The sequence below is a fragment of the Zalophus californianus genome, chromosome 17, assembly GCF_009762305.2.
Source record: "Zalophus californianus isolate mZalCal1 chromosome 17, mZalCal1.pri.v2, whole genome shotgun sequence".
Classification (NCBI taxonomy): domain Eukaryota; kingdom Metazoa; phylum Chordata; class Mammalia; order Carnivora; family Otariidae; genus Zalophus; species Zalophus californianus.
In genome coordinates this window covers 31,791,252-31,812,446 of record NC_045611.1, presented here as the reverse complement: position 1 = coordinate 31,812,446, position 21,195 = coordinate 31,791,252, and the positions used below count along the sequence as shown (strand labels likewise).

The window sequence follows — 21,195 nt, the reverse complement described above, 5'->3', positions numbered from 1 at the left end:
GATAAAGCTCTTCCTCTTGGATAACATCCTAAGGCAATTGAGGGGTAAAATAATACTAATAATGATAATAATAATTAGTATGAAAAGGAAAAAAGGGGCTTATCACCACATAAAGCAGAAACTGTATCCTCCTTCATTTATATTAATCTCATATTTGCTCATTTGTGGCTTTTTCTCCCTGAGATAAATGAAAAAATAATTTCTTATTTGTAGCCTAGCTTTGGTGTACGCGATTCAACTCGAATTGCCCCCGGGGCAAGGAGAGCCCTGGAAGATTCAGTCAATATTCCGTCTACACGGACAAGCTTCCACCAGAAAACAGGGGTGGAGTTCTGAACCCTGGGCTACACTGGAGCAGAAAGGAGAGGCAGAGGGAAAGGAGTTTAGCAAGACTCAAGGCAATGGCTTCCGTCCTTGCTTGAGAAAGACCAGGCCCCCAGTCTTGCGCTGTTCAAGTCCTTTTCTGAGCTGAAGACCTCCCTGGCTTGTCTCTGAATCAGGAATGAGCCCCCTTGGGGGAACGCTCTTTTGTTTTTCTTTCCAGAGGGCTTCCTGACCTTCTTTAGTATAAACATATAACCCGGCTGCCCAGCCCTATTGTCCCATCCCCATGTGGGAACAAGAAATAGGTCCTCTCCTGCAGAGATGCCCACTAAGGGCCACTTCACCAGCCAGACATGAATCCCAATTCTGTGGCCTTACTAATTGTCCAGTCCTGAGGTGTTTTGTTGTGGGCCGCCCGTGACACCATCTTAGAAAGTCTATTTTAACGAACAAAAGGATCCAACCTGGCCCTGCAGCCTCCATGATGTGGATATGGAGTATTAGCCTAGGAGACAGCTTTTGTCCCGTCCTGACTTCTGAACATGTAATCGCTCAGGAGGGGGATGGAAGCTGCCCACCTCACTCTTCCAATGGGAATTAAAGAGGAGGGATCCCTCCGCTTCCTCCAAAGGGAGGAGAAAGGTATTGCCACATGAGGACTGCCTCTTTTACTTCCCTTCAAAAAGTTTTCTCTGGCCGTTCCACAGCCTAACTCCTGTTCTTGCTTGATACAACCAGGGTTTTCATGGCTTACAATTCAGGCGCAGGCCCCCTTTTTGCGTTTAAAATGGGAGCTGTTGAGCGACGTACGTGAGTAGATGTTCCTCTGGATCTGAGGCTGTGGTCTCTTCTGTGGTCTCCTTGGAGTTTGTTGGGTTGGCTGTCAACGCAGTGAGGAAATAGGAGAAGCAGGCTCCTCAGGCTAAGATATCTCTCCCTCATATGTGAAATCCGTGGTGAGGAAGCTTGGGAGCCATGCTTGGCCACTCTTGGCTGCCCATGGCGCCGGCATTTGACACCCAGTGACAGAAGACGCGCAAGTGTGACCGGGGTTCCATTCTCTGGGCATGGCAAGCGTCTGGCCCTTTCTCCCAAAGATTAATCGCAGTGTGGGAGTGTGGCCAGTGGTGAGGAGGCCACTAGACTTCTCGCCCCTTCCCCATACAGACGCTTTTGGGTAAATAACGGGAGAAGTAATAGGTGAGCGGACATATTCCAAAGCCAACTCCCTGCCCCAGTCCCTCAGGGAATGTTGCCTCACCCTCTGCCCATGAGTTCTGGGGCTGCCTCTATCATAAATACTCTGATTAAAATGTAAATTTAGCCAACCTATCAGCTTCCCATTAAGGCGACTCTTTAAAAACGCCGTTAATCAGCTGAAAGATATGTAGGGAAATACCACTCATCAATTGTAACTGCTTATGACAGTTAACAAAGCTTTATATTGGCCCCAAACATGTGCTGATCTATCCATTATGCCAGGGTTCACTCTCGCGCTAATTGTACATTTTCTTCTCTAATGCATTTTTGGTGTTATCTCATAGGCTAATGAAAGCTAAGAAATCAATAAATATAAATTATACATGCAAAGAAGGACTGCTGCGAACATAAAGTTTCTAATTAATTGCACTTGATTAATTTATATCCTTTAATTATCTTGCTAAGCCACAAACAACATAAATATCTCTGCAATCTGGTTATTGCTCTGTCAGTCATAAAAAAAGCAGACACCGTAAATCTATGAAATCTAGCAAACTGCACTGCCAGAAAACATGGAATGGCATAACCCATAAATATTACCGGACGTACTCAAGGCACCGATGAATAATTTCAGTGCGACAAATTAACACTAAATATGTTGTATGGTTATTTGACGAAGATTCTAGTGATGTTAGAGCTTTGAATGGCGTATATGGAGTAAGCAAAAATGTGGATTTTGCCGATAGGCTTATAAAAATCTGCTCAAGCTGGGGAGGAATGGTGTGAGTAAGGAGCCACATGCAAATATCCAGGGCAATTTTGCAAATGAAAGTACTTTCTGCCGGACAAGTTGAAAGGCAAATTGTTAATTACCTTGTTTCTTAGTTTCCCTTTGATAAACTTGGTCAACACAGAATAATCCCACCTCCTCTGCCGAGGCAAAAATAAAACGCGTATTTCAAGTAGGAATTTAAATCTAGGAATTTGACACCAGGTTGGGAAGAGAGCTGAATGTTGCATGCTGCCATTGTCTTAAGAGATGTAACTTTTACATGGAAAGTGGCTTCTTTTTATCCATCCCCTACCCCCCTTTTAATTTTATCCGACTCTGCTAAGCCAGCCATCTGTCACTGATCTGAAATCTAATCCGCTCTGTCCACCAAGCTTGCTCTTTGTCCTAGGCCACTGCATATTACCAAGCATCTATATCTACAACTTTCATAAATGTGTAAAAAGAAACTGTATCTGTCCTCAGCTACACTCAGACAAAGACCATCTGTCAGCAACCCCAGCTATTCTTTAAAAAAGAAAGCATCCAAAGGGATTTGCCCTTTACCAAGTAAACCCACTTAACCCTTCCAATAAGATTAACTGTTATTTGTTTCCATTAAATAAAAATGACCACGCTAATATATGTTTAATAGTTCTGTAACCGTTGCAGAAAGATCAGCTCTCATGTGGATATCTTTTGTAGATAAAACATGCATGCATATAAATACTGGAATTATGACGGCAATAAGATAACCTGTAAGGCAGAAGGATGTTTTCACTTCCTTTCCCTCAGTCTGGGGGTCTGAAAGAGAAGCCAACGTAAAATGTAGAAGCTAGAACGTACCACACTCTCCCCGGTCTTCTATTTTACAGTAAAGAGCACTTCCAGATATAACATATGGCTGAATAATACAATTATTAAGATTCAGAGGCCATCCTCTGACTTCTGCCCTGTTATCACTGCACATTCTTGTAGACAGTTTTATAGCTGTTAGGCTACGCATTTCCAAACTCTATATACGTATGCTCTACAAATAGACGCTTACTAAGTATCGCTGTAATTATGGCAAATTTGTTGGTGGAGGGAAAGAGCAGCTGTTTAGTGGACACCAAGGTAGAGCTGCAGTAACGTTTGGGGATTTCTGCCTCTTATTCTCATCTTAGATGGCCAAAGTCTTTTGGCTTAGCATTTCCGAAGTGAAATAAATAATGCATTTGCTCCAGTGGAAAAGCCCAGGTGCATTTTTCACATGTTTATTTGGTGTCTATATGTTTATGGGCAGATTATTCCAGAATAGTTGCGTTGTTAAGGTCTCATCCTCAAAGTAGGAAGGCCAAGTTCTGCCCACAGGTGTATGCATTTTTTAACACAGGCTCAATTTACCAACAGCTCCTGGGGCCTTCACAGTGCCTTCTATGTGCTCAGAACTCCCTGTTCTGCCTTGCAGGAGGTTTGCCAGGCTGCCGGGACCAGGTATTTTTGCCCGTGACTGGGGCCGGGTGGGCAGATGAGCCAGTGGACGGGAGGCAGGGCCCAGGGCAGACTCTACCTGCCTTGATCTGGCATTCCTCAACTCTCAGGGTTTGTTGAGGATCAAAACCTAATTGTTTCTGGAAGGTGGGGGGGGGGTCGTGGGAGGGGGTGGGCAGGGGGTGGGAAACCATGAGGCAGAAGAAATGGCTTTGTTTTTCCTTCCTGCTGAGCTTCTAGGTTTTCTCCCTTAAAACATTTTACACAGTCGTGACGACTCAGTTTCATGGCAAAATCCCATTGAAAGATTCCCAATCGAAATATATACACCTGGCCTGTGGCAATCCTGAAATCCTTCTCTTTCGAGCTGGGACTGTAAGGAGCCCTGGCTGCTTTGTCTTCCCCAAACCCTCAGGTGTGTGCCGCAGACCCCCAGCCGGCTCTCAGCTTTCGGGGTCGGGGGAATAGAGGGGTGGGGGGGGCGGGGGGAGACACTCCTTGCTGGGGGCGGCCCAGGAGCCCTTCTCCCTGGAGACCTCAGCTCCAGGACCCGGATGTCCAGCTTTGCAGCCAGCAGGTAGCTAAGGCGCCTGGTGCTGTCTCAGTCGGAGGGGAGGAGTCATGCGCTGTGTTCAAAGTGGCTGTCGCAGTCTCTAAGGAGACAGGTAAATCTCCTGATGCTACAATCAGATTGGTGAAGAAGATCCGTTCCTGCTGCAAGTCGCCTGCCTTCCGGCTTCTCGGAGGTAATGAGAAAACCGCCCCTGACAAGTATGGCCCCTGCATGTTCCCCTGGCTGATGGTTGGAAAAATACCAATGCGTCCAGCAGGGAGGAAGTATGTATCTCCCACTGGAGTTCACTAGATTTGTCATTTTCGATTTAATGCACCTAGGTAGCAAGTCGACTCGCTAGGTTTGACTGCAATTACCTTATCTTTCCTATTTTTAGTGACAGGACCAGATTATTTTAAGTGCATTTTATAGAAAACCCTTCTTTACTGAAGTATAAAGACTGTAATAAAGACAATACAATGTTTTGAAACTGTTTTAAATCCTTCACTCAGCGTTGCTTCTACAGATTTAACATGTAGGGGTTCTAATCTTACTGCTACTAATTAGAGCTTTAGTGTAATTGTGCCAACAGGGTGCTTGGCATAATAATTACTATTGAGAGATTCTGGTGGCGCAGTAACATGCCTACATAATGCAGATATGTCTAGTATTACAGTGCAGTCACCTTTGTATGTTGACTCAAGTTGGATTTTAACCAAGTAAGGGGTTATTTTGCCTTTATAATAAAGCTTAAAAGGCATATACATATGTATGATTTAGGTATCCATTTTTCCTCTTTGAGTCTTTTGAATATTAATTAGCAGGAACCTCGGAAGGCAACAGGGACACATTTTGTTTCAAATATCTCACAATTTGGGGCAATTCGCTCCGTGAGCAGGCTTGTCCGTGCTCGTGTGGCGAAGAGTCTATTTTGATGCAATGGTGCGCTGAGCCTCCATGCCTCCCAGGTGAGGGTCTCTCTCCCGGGGAAATCCTGCCTTGTTGTGACAACCAGAGAAAGGAAATGGAGGCCCTGGGCCCAACCAGGAGCTGAACCTGGAAGGGATTTGTGTGCCTGGTTGTATGGGAGGAATCTCCGGACACATTTTCACAGTAATTCCCGAACACTTGCGTCTCTGAAAATGGAAGGCTGCATCAGGGAGATAGATTGCTACTTGAGCCTGGGTGGCTTGGATTGGAATTATCCCTGGTCCTTGCTGTTTACTGTAAAGGTAACCATCTGAAAAGACCTGATGGGGCGTCCTGTGTGGGGGCGGTAGGAGTATATGTACGACTAGCCCTTTTCCCATTGGGATAAGACCCTGAAAGTGGGCAGGTGGCCTCAGAGGCTCCCCCGGATTTATCAGGCAAGTAGCAGGGGTCACACTGGTTGGTTTCACTTTTCCTGGTGCCCGAGCCGAGTGAGCTCCGGACGACGCTCTGTGCTCGGCACGGACACTCTCTGCTGCCCATGCGCCGGGCACAAGAGCATGCAGAGACTCCGTGGCCTGGGTACTGGCACATTCTTATGCACAAACACAGGCATACTGGGTTTTGTTTTGTTTTGGCACATGTGAAAGAGTTTCTGCAAAACTGATTTCACAGAGCAGTCAGTCACCTAAGAGGGTGTCACCAGCCATTTAAAGTGCACTACAGAGGTTTCTTAATGTAATAAATACATTGGAAAGGTAGTGTGTAATGGCCCAGAGCCTGAACTATAGCTCCATTTAGCTCCGACAGCCTTGTTTTTACTGCCCCTTAGTGCCTCACTTTTAAAGTGACAGGAAACCAATTTCTGATTGCAAATCAATGGGTTAGGATGTCACCTCTGGACAGTGAATTTAGCTGTAAATCCAAGGAGTCACCCGCGATGCTAGGAAATGGGGGGGTGGGTCAGGGGACGAAGGCGACCGCTTTATACAACGCGAAGGGAAATACATTTTGTGAATGCGGCACTTTAGAACTCTGTTTCTGGGGGAACTCCCGGGTGTCCCCAGCCTGTCATTCGTCTCTCCGTACTGACCCAGGGGCGGGCAGGGTGGGTGTGCCACAGGCCCCCCAGGGAATGTGGGAGTACAATTTCCCTTTTACTGTGGAGGCTGCAGACCTTCCCCGGGCTGATGGACCAGCAGGATCCCTTTCTCCCTGGACTTCCGGAGCCTTCCCTCATCATGTTAACCAAAACTGTGTATGTTCCTGTCATGCAAGATACCTTTTGATGAGGCCCCTTTTTTCTTTAAGCTTTTAAGATAATCTTAGAGAAATCATCAAGCTATAAAAAGAAATCAATAAAAACAGAAAAGGTTCCCATCACCCCGAAAAAAATCCATAACTTTTGCATTTTAATAGAGATGCTACAGGACCAGACCCTTCATTTTCTTTCTGATGTGTTCCTTTGATTTCCTTCGTATCTCTCAGGCCTCTTGACTTTCTTGAGAAAGGGATTATTGAATTGTGTGTCTCCCTCAGATGTACTTGATCACTCAAGTATCTGTACTTAAGAATGTTAGAGTCTGTTCAGCTGTTGCCTCTTTGGAGCTCATCGGGGCTTGTCATCTTAATATTAATTGGGTTTTGTGCAGGAATCTCAAGTCCCACATTGAGTGGCTTTCAAGAGAGAAGATTATGCCCAAAGCCAGATACAAAGACAAACATATTTAGCACAACAATTATGATAATTACAGAAACATTCTGTCACGAAATAAGCAAATCTGATTAAGGGCCCTTCTATATTATCAAATATTAATCTGATGTCTTCGGTCTAACCTGGTTCGAACATAAGAAGCTTCTTATGGTTTTATGTATTAACAGATTTGTAGAAGCTGAACATATACAGCCTAATAGTATGAGACAGCCAAGCCAGGGTAGTAAAAGGATTTTTGCTGAATGTAATCCATGTAGATTTAAAATAGACACAGATAGGATCATAAACCTGAAATCAAAATTAAAACATACCCTGCCAATGAGACATTTTGTGTAATTCCAACCACATGGTAATCCAGAAACATATTGGGGAAAAGAATTATTAGGGCTCATTTCTGTTTAAAAAAATGAGTAATCATCACAATAAATGTACAGTCACTTGAAACTTTCCAGACTTTCTTGATACCCACATAAAGTGACTGGTAATAGAAGCAGTAATATTCTTGCTAAAGTAGAGAGTTAATTTTATTTGTAATTTTCAGCTGCTTTCAGTGTAATTGCACAATTTCCTCAATTATTAAAGTTCATTCTGCATACTTAAGTTCATTAGCCATTGTCAAATGGGCAAATTACTTTGCAATTTTAATATTTGTTGGATAAAGCTGCATTAATAGATTCACTCTCCAAACACGGTTTCTCAGCTCTCGCTACAGTATCCACCGATAATTGTAATCATCCAAATCAGAAGCCAGGGACTGGGTTTTTTTTTTTTTCTCTCTCTCTTTTTTCTGAACATCTCTTCAATGTTAATGATTTTCACCATACACGTAGGCGTTTTTTGGTTGTTTACTTTGGAGGGAGGGCAGCGGGAAGGCAGGCAGTACGGATGTTGGAGTCTTGCGTAATACATAGGAAAAAGTACACTTGATAGGGAAGTTTCTCAGCATGCCTATGCAATTTGCATAAATATGGTCCAGTCATATGCAGGAGAGGGGCCTATAAAAACACAGTGTGGGTCTCTGAATAATCAATAAATCAGATTTTCAATCAGCTTCTATTCTATAGAAGTTGTTGAGTCATTATGCTGCATACAGTATGATTCTGCACGTTACACTGTATCTGTAATCTCCCTATATTGAGGGATTCTTTCCATGGTGTAACTGCTGTCATCAGAAAGGCCTTCTCAGTATCTCCCTCCCCATCTCTCTCCCTCCTGTCTCCCCCCCTCCCTGACCCCCCCCAACCCCATGAGCTGTTTAATGCATGTTTATGTAGACTATCTTTAAATATACACACATGCCCTTGGAACAAAAATGCCACTCTCTATTTGTTTTGCCCCTTGCAGTTATGAAGCACCTTTGTCCCCCATTATCTCATTTGATTAATGAATACACACTTGCTTCCCCCATAGATGCACATTGACCACACAGTCCCGTAATGAAGGCAGTTGCTGAAATTTATCAGTATTGCCACGTGAAGACAAATGCGCTCCAACCTACTTGGTCTCTGTGTGTTCTTGGTGCCCATGGTCTCACTCCAAAATGTGTGGGTGCACATAGCTCCAGACCTTGAGGAAGGTAACCCCCTGCCAGCATGGTTTATCTCCCCCGTAATTAGGCTTGGATTTCTGCTTTATTTACTCAGATACAACAACACCCTGCCCTCTGTCACCAGGCGGACTAATAGAGGATAGTCACTCTGATTTGGAAACCTTACAAATTAAATGACAAAGTGAGAGGAAGTGAAGTTAAGGCAAATCATGTAGAGATAAGGCAGCCAGTCATTTTCAACGCTAGTTTTTCAAATGGGAAGCAGGGGCCTTTTGCTTTTTCTATCTGCAGATGCAAAACTGCCAAAATAAATAAGCCCCATTTTCTTGATGAGTTTGTTAACCTTCAGTGATAGGTAAATTCTGGAACGATGTGAGGAGTAATTGATGGTGTCTGTTTAAAACCTCGGGAACGTTTTCTTCTCTGGAAGTCCTATGGTTCCTTGCCTTCCTTGAGAAGGATTTTCTTCTATTCAGTGTGCCTGTGCATCCAAGTGTTTATTTTCTCAGGACCATTTCAACAGGTCTCTATCTTCATCACCTATAGGGCAGATTTGCTTTTACATTTTCTTAAATTCCTGTCCCGCCTTTCTAGGAATAAAAACATTCACACACCTTATGTAAGATTAAAATTACCCAAGGGAAACAAAATAACATTGAATGATGGAAGGCGGGGTGGAAAAAAAGGCCGCCCGTCCGGCAAAGCTGATATCCATCTCTCTGTTGCAGGAGCTGTAACCATTTGTTTAGCAATATGATTTTAACAAGAAGCATTAGCCCTGGGTATGGAGCTGCCGGGTTTTGAGGAGGCTGATGGGATGTGATTATCTCCATGCAGAAATATCAGGGTGGTTAAAAGATAATTTGAAATGAGGTTAAAAATGAAGCGACACTAAGCTTCTCTCACTCGTGTCAAAACAATCGCATCTTTTCTTGTCTTTCCTTTTTTGCCCCTTTCACTTTGATGACATTCGCTCATATTGGAGGTGGAGACATTCTTCATAGCAAACTGTAATCCTTGACTAATTTTAAATTTAATGTGGCTCTGTTTGAAACACAGATCTAAAGCTGATCCAAAATCAGCTTCTGGATATTATGGATAGAATCTGCAATGTTTGTAATATTTGGTAAGCCTTAAATATTGCTATTAGTCACAAAACTACAGTTTTATTTCACTCCGTTAACAATATTCATGGGATAAACAGCATACATTGACATAATAAATGACATTTGGCTAGAAAAATGTCTTTGAACTTCAGCTTTAAAAATGAAAACAGGTGAAAAAAAACCAGCATCAAATGTTAAAAACCATATGTGAGTAAATCAATCTACCTGGTCATATTATTCCATCACCTTAAACATAATTACTGTTTTGAATGGTTAAGTTTCAAAGTCTGAGAATAGTTCTTACTTTAAAGGACTGTATTTCAGTACTAGATATATTTATTCATTACCTAAGAAAAATAAATCCACATAGCCATAGTTCTTGATTTATAAACAAAATAAAACAGTAAAATGGGTTAATAAGTTAAACATTATCTCTAAAGGATATAAAGAGAAATGGTTGGGCCACTGGCTGAAAACTTTAAAAAGTCCAAGAGAAGATTTGAAAACCTGTCCTTTTTGTATAAAAGATGACCAGGATGTTCTGCCAGTTTCCAAAGTTTAATCAACATTAAGAAAGAGGAGCCCAAAGTTACTGTGCTCAGGGCAGACAGCGCCATGCGCACTCTGCCGGACGCAGCACCACCTGAGTAATAAAACGCTCGGAAATTCGAAAACAGCGATGTTCGCATCCACACGCAAGGCAAAACCCCCTCAGTGCTGCATTCCAGCCCTGCTTTATCAATCAGTTGCCCATCAGTTGTAGCCCCCCCCCCACCCCGCCAAGCCCCTTGCTCCAAAATCTCTTCCTAGCCTGCAGTGCTGGCCCTGTTTATTCGGATGCGGGGCGATGACAATTAGTCATATTTATCCTTGCTGGGCCCATCTAATCCCCACTGCTTTTACTCATGTCAAATCCATTATCCCAAACAAAGCTTCATATGTCTTGTTGGAGATGCACACAGCCTTGCCTTGTTTACTTTGAGAAGATGGATTTTATGGAGCTGTGAAATACATACTGAGCCCTAACTAATGGGGCCACTTGGCATGGTGGAGCAAATGCACTGGCAATTCATTCCCCCCCTAATCCAGGGTTGTTAACTTTGTCCTGAAAACCCATGGCCTCCGGCTGTGCCTTCGAGACCAACAGCCTTGGGTCTCCAGCACATCTCTTAAATTTTGTCCACAGTGAAATATCCGTGACTGCTGCACTCAAGTGTCTTCAGCACTGATATACCGTGACCCCCTTCCCACCACCCCCAGTAGCCAGCGACTCTTTCCACCCAAGCTTTGAGCTTCTTTCCTGCCCACTTTGGTGCTTTATTTTTGAGCCTGGTAAAAGGAACTCCCTCCCTCTCTTGTTTATTTAGAAAGAAAAATCTGAGGCTCTCTGGTTACTTACATTTTTCAGCATTTTTTTTTTGTCTCCCAAACCATTCTAGCTCTTAATATGGAAGTTTTATGGCTTATTTTTTATCAGCAAATCCAGACTTTTGCTAGCTGACCTGAGCAGTTAGGGATGGGTTAAAATGTGCTTGGAAACCCCGGATTTCACCCAAAAAAGCAATATATGGCATATGTTAACATCTAGAGCCTGAAAACACAGCCGGTAAGAGTCGCGCAGACTGAAGGAAATCACTACTTAATTCCACAAACATTTGTTTCGGTCCAGGAATGGCACTAGAAACTTTGAGCCGTCTGGCTCCTGGCTCCAGCGCGGCCGGCACACGAAGGCCCATAACGTGCGGCACAGCGCCATCTGCCGGCCGGCCCGACCGCCCAAACATCCGCAGTTGGGGGTGGCTCGGGAAATCCACCGGCGTTGGTTTCCCGACCTCGGTCCCCTGGGGCTTCCTGCTGCCGGGGAGTTCTGACTGTACTAAAAAGGAAAGAGAGAGGGAGATTGTACTGGAGAGAAAAAGCAGTGCTAGAGAAACAGTTTCCAAAGACCTATTTAACATGTAAGCGGAGGAAGATTAATACTTTTGGAACAGTCTCTAGACGTCTTGCCAAGGGCGCAGGTTTTCGGCATTAAAGGTGAAGCTGAGTTTATTTGCATCTAAAGCAAAGAGTTGTTTTTCCTCCTTTCTTTCTGTCTATAAAACATTGCATCCTAAGCATATTGTGTTCACACCCAGGCTCTGGCTTGGCGCACTTCTCGGTGGAGGTAGAATTTCAGGGGAGCTGGGGGGTTGTGTGTCTGGATAGGTGTGTGGGTATGTGGGTGGGGGATGCAGAAGTGCTTTTGGAGACACTAGGGCTCTGTTTGCCCATCCATTCCAGAAATCATTGGAGGGACGGCTCCTCTCAAGGGCAGAAGCTAGGACTGTGGAAATGTAATCAACACACTTGTGCATGTTTCCACACTGCCTTGAATGGGATCCCAGACTCCAGGAGACTCATCTCTGATAAATTGCAAAAGACCCAGACGAAATGGACCGAAGAGGTGGTCATTATTCTTAAGGGAGGGACCTCACTATAACACAGCATAAAGCGTTATCTGCGGTTATTTTTTAAGGCTGTGTTGGAAATCTGATTTTCATCCCACCTCCAGCTCCCAGGCCTTTTGCTAACCGCAGTTTCCATCCTGGAACGCTGACTTGCAGCATCTCCCTTCTCTGCCTCTCCCTTGCTCTGTACCCATCCCTCCCTGCTCCCTTCCCCATACCCATGGAGGTTGTGCTGGGCGCCATCTCCCCTTCATCTAGGGAGAAAGAAGACGCCCAGAACCATCCCTGGCTTCCACGAGGACGTTTTGTTCAGGCCCCTGTTGGGATTCTCTGGTTCTCCACGTGTAGTGGCATGGTGGCATGGGGCGAGGGTTAAGTGCGATCGCCCCTGATCTTTCTTCACCCAGTGTCCGTCCAGCACAACATTGTCGGTGCCTGAGGCAGCTGTGGGGACTGAGCTCCCTGGGCCTTCAAGAGATCTAGGTCTCAGGGCCATTAGGAAAGGCTGCCGTTTTCTCAGGGGGCTGCCTCTGGAAATGAGAGTTTTGTAAAACACCTTCCTCGAGACGCTGTGAACTGCCCTTTTGTGGACTGGAAATCGGCTGCTATTTTCAGGGAGTTGTCTCACTCTCTCTCTTCTCTCTGCCCCCCATCCTCAGTCTATCCCTCCCTCCCCCCTTCCCTCAGGATCCCTCACACTCCCTTTTAGAAACAAATACAAGTCAGATACATTTATTACAGAATTCAAATTTAAGATCTCAAGGATTTTAGAGACTGGGGTTGCCAGATAAAATACAAAATACCCAGCTAAGTTTGAATTACATAAAAACAATGAATAGTTTAAGAAGAGTAGAAGAATGCCCCAAATATTTCTCGGGATATACTTCTACTAAAAAATGTCTGATATTCAAATGTCTCTAATTGCCTGTGTTTTTCATTTTTGTTTTTACTAAATCTGGCAACCTATGCGAGACCCTTTAGTGCAAGGTTTTGGACAGTAAACTAAGATCAAAAGAAACAAAGTCATATGCCCAGTTACACAGCTGGTTAGAGGCAGACCCAGAGCCAGAAATCAGGTCGAGAAATTCAGTTTGGGTCCTCTTAATCAACCACGCTTACCTTTTCTTCCCCCAGGGTAGCCGACTCGGGGCATAGATACCAAGTGAGCTCATGTAATAAAACCAGTCCCTTATATAATCGTTTCACAGAGACTGTGCATGCCTCACAGGACCATAAAGTAAAATGCCACTCATTTGGAAATGCCACTAGTTTATAATTTGTGAAGTTTCCTGCTCAAGTGAATCTTGACATAGCCAACCTTTTCTTGCCAGAGAGTCTAGCCCTTTCTTTATCTCTGACTGTTTTTCACGACGATCTTAAGGACTCTGTTCTACCAAGTGCTTGCAAACACAGAAGCACCCACTTACCTACAAGCAAATAGTATGCTAACTACAGTTGACCCTTGAACAACATGGGCTTGAAATGCACAGGTCCACCTACATGAGGATTTTTCCTGGTACAGGACTGCAAATGTATTTTCTTTTCCTTATGATTTTTTTAGTAACATTTTCTTTTCACTCGTTTACCTTAAGAACACACTATATAATACCTGTAACATACAACATATGTTTTAATCAACTGTCTATGTTATCCGCAAGGTTTCCAGTTAAAAGTAGTTTATTAGTAGTTAAGTTTGGGGGGAGTCAAAAGTTAAACGTAGATTTTCCATCCTGCAGGGGGTTGGTGTCCCTTACCCCCCACAGTGTTCAAAGGTCAACTGTATACCTCTCCCTCCCCCTTCCCCCCCCCTTAAAACAATAGCTCTAAAGCCATGATTGTGGGCAGAGTACTGTTTATCTGTACTAGAAGCCTAAACAGATCCTCTTAAAATGTTCTAATATTTATCATAGATTTAAATTAGTGACGTATCTTGAGGCTGTGCTCCAGACTTATGGCAAAACAGTGATTGTGGATCATGGAAACCCTCAGGGCAGCCATGGGAGGGGCTTTATTTAGGGGGGCTGGGTTGGAAGTTAGCTCAGCCGTGCCCCGAGTTGCCTCTCAGACCCCCCCTTCCCTTATTTTTGAACTAAGGGCTTAATTCTTTATAATCCCTCAGATCCATTGTGGTACTCAAACACTAGATGTCTGAAAATCAGTGAGCCACTTACTCTATTGATTTTTTTTTTTTTTTTTTTTTTTTGAGTTCCAGTTGGCAAGCAGAAGCCGGAATGGTACCTAGGTCTTTGAGAAGTGCCCTGTGCCCAGACAGAGTGCAGGCAGCTGGCTGTGCGGCCCCCTCCCCAAGCAATCTGGCTACCCAAACCAAATGACAAAAGCTCACACTGAGGAAGGAAAAAGAAAAAAAGGTGTTAATGAAACTAGTTGTAATGCAAAGAAAGGTCAGCTTTAGCTGTGAGCCCTGAAATGAAACCACGTAATTGCAAGCACAAAAAGGGCTCTAGGTGAGACAGAGTCTGTGTCTTCCCAGCCCAGCCCAGTCCCCACCTGAGCAACTGCTCCCAGAAGGGCTCTTACTGGGCCACGGAAGCGAGAAGTAACAGTCTGAAGGATGTGGACCTTTGTACAATTAGATCCAAATGCTCAGCCTAACGACGGAGCTCCGCGAGCACTGCATGTGCTCATTATGGTCGGCGAGGAGAGCCCGAAGTGAGCACAGCCCTAAAGAAGAAGGGATCTGGCAAAAGATGGCAAAATCCTCTTTGGTCTGGGAACTCTCATTTAGCACTTGGAGCTCACGTTTCTTGAATGCACGTAAAAGAAGACTAAATGAGGCCAGGTAGGGAGAGAAGAGTGAGGTTCTCCTTCCCTCTCTCCCTTCCTTCCTCTTTGGACTTTTTTTTTTTTAAACCTTACAATTGCTCCTGCAGACAGCCCATTCAAGGAGGATCAGATGGGTCCTGAGCTGGAGCCAGGCTGCTGGGGAACCTTGAGCTGCCTTCAACCTGTGGTCTCGAACCTTCCCTGCCTGCTGGGTCTGGTTCTGCACAGAGGAGTCCTGACTCCTGACCACAGTAGTGACAGGGCTGTGACTCCCAGAGATAGATGGGTCAATTCTTTGGAAAATCTAAAACCCTCAAGTACTTTGTCCACTTCTTGAACGGGGCCAATTCAGGGACCATGCTTGGAAATGGGGAAATGCTACATGGATTATTGCCACTGAAATGTTTTCCTATGACTCAACGTCATCTTCAGAACATCTCCAGGGCTTTCCCTCTCAAGTACATGCTACGGTTTTGTGAACTTCTTTTTTTGTGGATGGAGAATGTGCTCCTGGGACTCCATTAGCCAACTCTAGATTTAGCCAAGAACCCAGGCATGACCTGCTGAGAATAATGTTAACTGTGTAATGAGTAAAGAATTTAGTATCCCTGGGAGAAGAAAAGAGGGACCTTGAAAACTAGACCAGGAACTTAGGACCATGTCACTTCCTAAAGATTAGATGACACCCAAATCTGTTGCTAGTAGTCATCACTACTAGTAGTTATTACTGGCAACAAATTTGGATAGTCTGCCTTCAACCCTCTTGAAATGTACTGTTATCCCCCTGTTATAAATGAGTAAAGGCTGAGGCTGGGAGAGGTTTAGTAACTAGAATAACATCACTGCTACTACCTAATGGAGACAGGACTAGAAACTAAGTTTCGTCGACTCTAAAAGCCCATGTTTGCAATGACTTCTGATCATAGGAGACAGCTTTAATTGAGCACCTACTACGTGCCGGGCACTGTTATTAGCACCTTCTGCATATTATCTCAATAAACCCCCACAGCAACTTTGTGAGGCAGGTACTATTATTCAGCCCATGTTGCAGATGAGGAATGTGAAGGATGGAGATTAAGTGATGGGCTGGAGACTCAGCCACCAACCAGCATACGTGCCCCTCTGCCTTAGTGGAGGCTGTTGGCCTCTATTCAAATCAAATTTATGGTAAACCCTTATGTAAAATGCAAAAGATGAAATAAAACAGGACAACCAACAACAACAGACTACAAAACGTAGCCTTCTTCCAAGCCCCAGCTGGACGGCTGTGTGTACCTTCTTCACTTCTCATGCATGCATGTAACTCTTGGTAGAACAAGGGGTCCCCTTAGGTAACATGGGTCCCTCCTGCTCCCTATGGCCTCAGGCAATGGGAAGCTGCTTCTTTAAATTTCTTTAAATAACTTCACAATCTCTCTTTCTCCACACATGCAAGTACACACACACACACACACACACACACACACACACACACACACACACACTTTATCCTCTGATCTAAAAATCCTGAATCCAATTTTTGGAACTTCCCTTTGATTCCTTAGCTCAGCACACCACTCCAGCTTAGGATGGAGATACTCCGGGACCATTGGCTGCTGTGAGGTGGGGTCTTGGCTCCAAGCCCCCAGCATTAACCCAGAGGCCCGCCAGCCCCTTTACTGCCTGATAAGAGTACAACCCTGAGGAAGCCGGTGGTTTTATTTCCCTCAGTAAATCTATTCTGATTAATGTAAACACTGTATAATACTCCACCTGTAGGTACTGTAATTAAGGTGCATCTGAACCACAATCAGCACAGTGACAGGCAGAGGGAAAATTATTGACCTCCCACAGATTTTTTAAGTCAGCACATTTACTACTGTGAAAATCACCAAGTCATTAGCAGAGGGGTTTTTAGAAAAATTTTAAATGAAGGAAGTCTACTCACATTACAGCTATTTGTCTGTTAACCTCCTTGCCCCCTCTCTTTCTGACTTAAGGTGAAATTCCCCTGCACCTCTTTGGAGCCTCCAGAGCCTGGGGGGCACCGTTTTGGAAGGAGCTGAAGTTTTCCATCCAGTCGGGGAGGAGTACATGGCTTCTCTGCAGGAGACGGATGGCCTGGCCGGCACGGAGGGTCCTGGGACGCTGCCACCAAGCAGGCTTCCCTCGTGTTTGCAGGGCTCTCAGGTGACAGCTAACATGCCTTGCTGGGCTCCCAGGTTGCCTGAGAGCTCACACTTTGACACAGAATTAATCTCCATGGATGCCCACTCGGGAGACGGAGAGCTATAGTCCGGGTTCTGCTCACGGTCTTCTAGATGCCAGGCTGTCAGCTGAGGGCCTGGGAGGTACACAGGCCCCCTCTCTCTGCCCAGCCTGTCCAGCAACAGTGCTTTCAATCACTCCCAGCCATGCCTCTCCTACCAGGGACCTAGAGGTGCTGCTTGTGATGAGTTTGAGGAGGAGGGGCGCACCCTGACGTCCATTTCCAGTTAGTAACCGAATGCTTCCTGCCACCAAAGGCAAGGATATCTATTTCCTCATGGGGTAGAAGGCTGACAGGGCAGTGGTGAAACGCATGGACTTTTGAGTCACACCTAACTGGGTTCTGCTCTGTGCTCCATCACTCCCTGACTGAGCCCCTTTGTGCCTCAGTTTCCTTATCTGTAAAATGGGGCTAAGCACAGTACACATCACTTAGGATGATTGTGAAAATCGGAAGGGATGAGCTACAACATGCCTGCACAGTGCACAGCACCTTGTAAATCAGGAGTCGATGAACTTTTTTCCTGGAGAAGGTCAGACAGAAAATATTTTAGACTTTGTGGACTGTCAGGTCTCTGTCACAACTGCTTAACTCTGCTGTTGTAGCCTAGAAGCAGCCATAGGCCATGTGTAAATTAATGAATGTGACACTGTTCCAATAAAACTCTATTTACAAGAACAGGTAATGGGCCAGATATGGCCCTTAGATCATAGTATGCTGATCATTATTAATTTAAAATCTGAATAAATGTCAGCAGCTATTATTATATATAACAATGCCTTCCTGATCAGCTCTTGTATACAAGGAGTGGCTGGTGAATTAAGAGGATGTGGTCCAACTTAAAACTTAATGACTGGTACTAGGGGAGGGGAGCAGAGGTGCTAATTCACACATAGTAACTGAGGGCCGACTGTGTCCCAGAACGAGTACGCATAAACTAAAAGGTACTACACCAAGCCTAAAGCAGTATGTGCCATGGAATTTTTCATGTTTATTTTGTAAAACACCACTCCTGCCCCATGAAAACAAATCAGAGATATTTTGCATCAACCTCAAAATTATGTCACCTTTGGAGACAAAGTTTTTCCCATGAAAAGTAAAGAAAACTAAACGTGTGCAAACACCATCGCATCAGGCTCTAGATGTGCCTTGTGCTGCTGCAGGTAACCCATCAGCAGAGAGAAAAGCCAGTGGTTTGCCCAAGTCAATACTCATGCAGTCAAAACAGCAGCTTAATATTTTTTGGACTGAATAGGCCAGTTACTTGAACCAGGAAACTCAGTGTGGAGAAGTCAAGGTCTTGGCTGCCAAAAGCGTTAGGAGAGAAGTGAGTAGAATCTCTCCACCTCCAAGGTACAAACCCAAAGACATTGTTTAGAAACATCCTGGGTTTAAGAGCGATATCAGAGTGTTTGAAACATATATCTATAATCTCCAAGCTGGTCTCCCAGGTCAGTTATATAATAGAGAGACAGACAGATGCTTAACATAGCTGCTCCTAATCTGAAGGGAAGGGAACCTGTGTGGGTGATAGGCCAAGATGACATTTTCCACATTATGGACCATGTACGTGTTCATTCATTCACTTTGTCTACAAATATCGTCAAGCATGCACTGCATGCGTGGAGCTAGGCATTAGGGAATACAAAAATAAGTGAATTGTGGAATTTAAGCTCCTACAAGATGCTCACACTAAGTGTGATGGAGAAATGAACACAGCTGACCAGGAGGAGGTCTGCGAAGGATCGGCATGCCACTTCTTTCCTCTGAAACATGTGGGTCAAAACTTAGTTTCGACAAACGTGAGATTTCTCTTCTGATAGAGGATCACATTAGAATGGGAAGAAAGAGCCTGTGTCACCTACCTGTGTCTAATGGCACTCTCTAGAATGGTGACATCAACTGACTCTTAGGTCCTACACTGGGAGAGACTCACCTGTTCCTACACCCTTTTTCTCCTCTGTGGGTCACTGCCATTCCCCTCCACATTCTAGTGGTTGGGATGGGTGCTTCTTGCTTGCCTTGCCTAGTCATCCCTTTGTCTGGTTTTCTCACCTCTACGTGATGTGCTTTCTTTTACTTCCTCCTACCGGCACAGTCTTAAGGTCCAACCATTCCCCACTTCTCTTTGCCCCCAAATCCCCTGGAGCGTAACACGGTTCACAAACATAACTTCGGGTTCATGCACTCTCGAGCCTCCCTTCCCTTCTGCTGTCTGACTTTGTCCCAGATCTGAGGATCACATGGTAATTAAGCAAAATTCTACCACGATGCTGGCTCCCGGGGTGTGAAGGGCTTGGGGCTCCTGAGTTCTAAGCCCTGGCCCAAAGTTGGCACTCATTTTCAAAGGCAATCACAAGATGAATATCAAAGAATTTACAGAATCCACATTGGGAAACCTGTCAGAAAATTGTTGGGAAAATAAAGTGAATCAATAGAATGTCAAGAGACTCAAATGGAAAAAATATTGAATATTCATTTTCTCAGTTTCACAGGGGTAGGGATTTATGAGGACCAAGGCAGCTAGTGGGATTTTCGGCTTTCCTTGGAATGGTTCAAGTAATTTTTGTGCTGTGCATTGGATTAGTATTCAATTAACCCCTTTAAAATTATAATGCACAACTTCAACAAACTTGTGAACAGAGTCCACAGCACGATTAGAGCCAGGTACTACAAACGAATGCCCTATTTCTATAAACAGAGAACGTCTAAAACAAATTCAGTGACTGTGTTTCCCATTTGCTTAGCTGTTCCACTTACGTATAAACACCAGAGAAAAATTACAGAGGTGTCCTTTTTTCTCACATGTTTATATAAAAAAAAAATCGATGTAGAATTCATGTAGAAATTGTTTCTTTCTGATGTGGTTACATTCCCCCCACATCCAACATGCTAACACAAGCAGCTCTTAGTGGGGAAACTTCATCTGTTACTTGGGTCGCAAATGCATCCCTATGGCTGCCAAAATGTTTTTTTTTTTTAAATATTAAAACCTTCATATTTTATATATATGGTAGTGCAATGTGCCAAAATGTTTTACATGTGATCCCTCCATTACTCTCACACAGGCCATTTCAAGGTTGAAGAAAACAGAAGACGATCATATGAATACTGTGTAGACATCAGTTTGAGACTGAAAAATAAACATCACTTGGAGTTTTCAACATATTCAGACACCCACCGTCACCCAGAGAAAGAGCATGAGCAGGAACACCCATGGTGGGCCTGGGAATTTCAGAGGAAAACCAAGGGGCCATCTTGGTTACTGGGTCCTCCTGTTGTTGATGTGTAAAAAAATGTGTTGGATTTTATTTATTCTGGTACAATCAAGACTGCAACCTTCTGTATGTTTCCTAGTTTCCTTACACATGACAAATCAAATTCATTTTAAGGACTTTGAGCCTTTGATTTAATGCGAAATCAGAGACTAACTCCCTGGTTGAGGGATTTGGCACCTTCAGCTGATCTACTCTAAAATAACTATGAAAAATGGATTTTAAATCTGAAGATTGTAATCTCAATGTTTTTATTTCCAGTAAAATACTACCTGAGACTGTTTGTGATTTCTAATAATCGATTATGGCCATAGGATAAAATGATATTACATGTCCCATATCTTTATCTATGTCTTCGAAGGTTTTCCCCTGCCTTTTCCAACCCAGAGCTACCTTACCCACCCTCCACACACATCCACATAATTATGAAAGTATCATGTAACGATTTAAACAGATTAACTACTTCTGATAGTTTGTGAAGAAATGCTACATCTCTTTTCCATGAGACTGTAAAACTTTCTCACCATTCTTAAGTAACAGCAGAAATAATAAAAACTAAAAAAAAAAAGTGCAATTTAATTTGGGGTTTTTTAGAACGAGTTCTTCTCTGGCCTTAGAAGATTAGTTTTCAAAGCAATGGCAAAATCATTGATGTACGTCTTTTCAAGTCAAAAGAAAAAAAGACTCCTAAATACCAAACATTTGCTCTTTGGAGCATAGCAAGAAGAAAGAAAGAGGGCCAGACGGCCACATCCTAAGAACAAAGTATTGTCCAGGTAGTTGTTAGCTAAAATGGGATCTCTTTCCAGGTCTTTTTATTAGT

At 44.0% G+C, this 21,195-nt stretch overlaps 1 long non-coding RNA gene across 1 annotated transcript; it reads left to right on the top strand.

Moving 5' to 3' along the window:
- The first annotated feature begins 4,377 nt into the window (after positions 1 to 4,377).
- On the top strand, positions 4,378 to 20,951 carry LOC113936735. Its single transcript, XR_003524340.1, has 3 exons — positions 4,378 to 4,512; positions 16,829 to 17,018; positions 20,166 to 20,951. It is a non-coding gene; the product is annotated as an uncharacterized LOC113936735 (long non-coding RNA).
- The last annotated feature ends 244 nt before the right edge of the window (positions 20,952 to 21,195 follow it).